The sequence below is a fragment of the Carassius auratus genome, unplaced genomic scaffold, assembly GCF_003368295.1.
Source record: "Carassius auratus strain Wakin unplaced genomic scaffold, ASM336829v1 scaf_tig00033490, whole genome shotgun sequence".
Lineage (NCBI taxonomy): Eukaryota > Metazoa > Chordata > Actinopteri > Cypriniformes > Cyprinidae > Carassius > Carassius auratus.
Window position 1 is genome coordinate 13,104 of NW_020526082.1, and position 4,397 is coordinate 17,500.

The 4,397-nt window shown below is 39.0% G+C and overlaps 1 long non-coding RNA gene across 1 annotated transcript in view; it reads right to left on the reverse strand.

The window, feature by feature from the left end:
• Positions 1–3,763: 3,763 nt before the first annotated feature.
• LOC113081232 (uncharacterized) overlaps positions 3,764–4,397 on the reverse strand; it is a 1,227-nt gene continuing 593 nt past the window's right edge. Inside the window, exon 2 of the long non-coding RNA XR_003282126.1 lies at positions 3,764–3,913. This is a non-coding gene — a long non-coding RNA (uncharacterized LOC113081232). The remainder of the gene's footprint in view (positions 3,914–4,397) is intronic.

Here is a 4,397-nt window from a genome sequence, read left to right on the forward strand (position 1 = left end):
GAAATATCAAATTTAGACGGTTGTCTATCCATGTATTCATCTGGTGACATGTTAAAATCGCCACCGATTAAAATATAATCTGTAGGGTAACTAGTTTTTAGGTCACTTATGACATTTATGACAGGTCTCCAACAGGCCTTTATTCTGGGTTTGAACATTGTACCCATACACATTAACTAAAATGAAAAATATTTCGTCTAAGTATAGGACCACTGCAAGCCAATGGCCATTAACATCAGCCCTGTGTGTAATAATCTTGCCTGGGCATTTATTCATGCATATAGCGACCCCTGCAGACCGATTTGAACCATGACTAAATAACATAACATCCCCCCACTGCTTTTTCCAAAAGGTAACATCTGCCAACTCTGAATGTGTTTCTTGTAGAAAAAAACAATGTGATTTTTGACTTTTGCAAAATAAGAAAATTGCCTTTCTCTTAACTGAGTCCTTTAAACCCCTACAATTTAAAGAAGAAAATGAGATATCAGATTTTAACACGAAAATGAACAATTAAACAGATAAAACTAAAAATTGAATACGTGGCCTAATGGTTAGAGCGTTTGACTCCCAATCGAAGGGTTGTGAGTTCTAGTCTCGGCCACGACTTAGGTGCCCTTGAGCAAGGCATCGAACCCCCAACTGCTCCCCGGGCGCCGCAGCATAAATGGCTGCCCACTGCTCCGGGTGTGTGCTCACAGTGTGTGTGTGTGTTCACTGCTCTGTGTGTGTGCATTTCGGATGGGTTAAATGCAGAGCACAAATTCTGAGTATGGGTCACCATACTTGGCTGAATGTCACTTCACTCACTGAATGTCACTTCACTTAAGTGATACGTTTACCCTCTATATATCCAAATGGACCTCTAAACCCAGCCGCCTTGCCTTCCTTTCTGGCTTGTGCGATTCTTGGCCATAATTCACTTCTCAACAGTCTATCTTCGGCAAAATGGATGCCAGCTTCTTTGCACACTGCTGACGACTTGGTTCTCTTCCATACTTCGGCCCGCACCAATCTGCGGGTAAAAAGAATGATCACCTCTCTCGAACGACCGGTCTCCTTTCTTCCCACCCGATGCACGGCATCCACAGCCTCCTCCATAGTAGAAGCAAACTCAGGCGTTTTCTTGCCCAGAAGTTGAATCACATCCTCTCTTATGCGCTCGTTTGAGTTCTCCTTGAGACCTTTTATGCGAAGACACCATCTCCTCTTGTATCTTTCCTCTTCCAGCACACGAATTTTCAGATCATTATTGACTTCGGATAGATTTTCAATTTGTTTCTCCATCATTTTAATTTTGTCTTTGCATTCTCGTAACTCCTGCGCATTTATTTGGACGGACTTAGCAACGCTTGCAATCATCGCACTGTGCTGCTTCATTTGCGTGCTTAATTCTTCGTGCTGTAAATCTACCTTAGTTCCAAGGGCTTTAATTCCATCCAAAATAGCCGAATTGGGCACCTCGTTTTCCTCACACTCTGTTGGTTTTTTAGCCTTTTTTTCCTTTTTGGGGTTTACTCGGTGTGGGTGGATCAGAATCAGTTCCTCTCTCCCTTTTGCTCGAACCTATTGCTATTTCCATTTCGTAACAATGATCTTCCATATCGGCACCACAACTTTGGGTATGTGTATTAGCAGGTGGAGGTGGAAAAAAACTTATCAAGCAAAACTAACTTGGGAAATTTTGTGAGAGCACGAAACAGCTTGACTACTCAATGGGCCATCTTGCAGACCCCCCCATCCATTCATCATTCCCAATTATTTAGATTCGCAATTTATAATAGTTGTGCAGTCTTTACATTTTTATTTTAGTGTAGAAATTATCTATTCATTTCATTTTATATTTGGACATATTTGTTACGTGACAGCATTAATGAACTGAGTAGGAATTACTCCCATCTAGTGGTGAAATTGTATTTTGCATTCAAACTAACTTTGCTCTCCAGCGCCTCCCCAGCTAACACAGTTACGTTGTGACGACGTAACTGGACCAGACCATATTCGTTGCAGCGACATCCCAAATAACGTTCCAGCGACGTAACTTTGTGATTCCCATATCCGTCGTGGCGACGTTATAGTGGAACGTCGCTGGAACGTGAGGAGTACGTCCCAGCGACCAAACTGGCACGTTATGAGAACGTTACTATAAAGTACCATATTGGTCGCAGCGACATACCATATAACGTTCCAGTGACGTAACTTTGTGATTCCCATATCCGTCGTGGCGACGTTATAGTGGAACGTCGCTGGAACGTGATGAGTACGTCCCAACGACCAAACTGTCACGTTATGAGGACGTTCCTATAAAATACCATATTGGTCTCAGCGACGTACCACATAACGTTCCAGTGACGTAACTTTGTGATTCCCATATCCGTCGTGGCGACGTTATAGTGGAACGTTGCTGGAACGTGATGAGTATGTCCTGACGACCAAACTGGCACCTAATGAGGATGTGACATTACAGGATCCTATTGGTAATTCATATTTTCACCTCACCATTACCTTGAAATACATAAAGAACTAATAAACTCAATCCATCTCTGGGGCAAAAAATAAACCTTATGAAATCTAATTGTAATCTAATTATAGGGGATTCATAGTTAATACATTAATTACATACATGCAATGCAAACAAATACAAAAACATTACATTCTAGTATAAAATGGACAAAAACACACTGCATTCATTCACAAATCAATATTTATTCTGCACTACTTTGTACAAATACGAAGCCAAAACATTTTGAACATCGCACCTGTTCTTTTAAACATGCAAAATGTTATGAGCACAGAAAACTAAACACATCAATTCATAGATTACACAATATAAACAATAGATCATTTTTGTCTTAAAGATGGGGAGATGGTTAATGACGTTATTAGTGAAAATTAAAAATAATTATCAGTAAACTTATTGATACAACATAATTTAGTGCAACAAAAAATACATGATAAATAGATATGAAACAATTCAGCAGATACTGCACAAAGTAAAACTGTGAGCGTCGTATAAGAGGCTCCTGGTATAAATGTCTGGTGGTGATGTGCTTTATTTACACGACATGCAGAAAAAAATTTAGGCTAATTCATGCGCACGATTTTCTATTTCATTCCCTCGATTTGCTAAAACGTGTACACTATTTATACATCAAGAGACGAATTAGTAAATTGTGCATACGATTTAGCAAATCAATGAAATGTAAAAGTAATCGTGCACGTTTTAGTACATAGAGGGAACGAATTAGTAAATCATGGACATGATTTCTTTCTTTTTCTTGCATGTCATGATCAGGGCTCTGTGCTCACTATCAGAGGATAAACCTAAACAATATAACAATTACCAAAGAACCATAATTCTTGAGCTTCTCAGAAGAAAAACATTCATAAAGCGTAAAGATATGAAAAATGAACAATATAGAGATTTCTAGCATCTCTCCTGTATTATTTGTCCCACCCGAAAAAACAAAGTTTTTTAAGAAAATGAGCATATCGACTTTCTCAGAAGAATCTGTGATCTGTGATTACTGACTGTGGAGAAGACTCTTTCAGACAGTGCTGAGGAGGCAGAGTTAGGTGCAGGACAGCTGATAGAGAAGAGGAAGAGTGTGTTTCTTACCCCAGCAGCAGAAGACAGGCTCTTCTGAGGGAAGGACAGGAGGCTTGATGCAGTGTTGTGCTGTAGAACAAGGCTTCTTCTCAGCACCTGATCTTCTTCAGAAAAGAGTTCCTCTAGTGTAGAGTCAGACACTCAGACTTCTTGCAAACTGGAATCTTTTAATAACATTTAGCATATTATTGTAGTCATGTTCATTGTTTTTATTATAACTAATGGCAAGCTTATAGAAAATTGTTAAACGTGTTCTTCCTCCTCTTCTTCATCCTGGGCCTGCTGTCAACATCCTTCTCTGAGCTGAAAGGGAGGATCATCTTGTTAATGTTGCTCATGTATGTTCACAACCAGTCAAAAATCTGGAATCTTTTCTTTATGGTTTTCAAGAGAAGTCTCTTCTGCTCACCAAGGCTAGATTAATTTGATAAAAAAAAAAATTAAATTGTAAAAAAAAAGAAAACAGAAAGAAAGAACAGTTTTCATACTCTTTTTTTGAATATACTTAAACATATTTATTGAAATAATTATGAGGCAAAGCTGAATTTTTCAGTAACTTTACTCCAGTCTGCAGTGTCACATGATCTTTTTCATATACTGATTTGCTGATCGGGAAACATTGCTCATTATCACAAATCAGTGCATTTACATGCACCCAATCGCATTATTGCCGCTAAGATCAAAGTGTACATCTGCTCATGACATACATGATGTAAATCACATCTGCAGTTAGCTTACTACGGTTGTTAGTTCCACTGAACTCTATTGGTAACGAAGGAACTTGTGA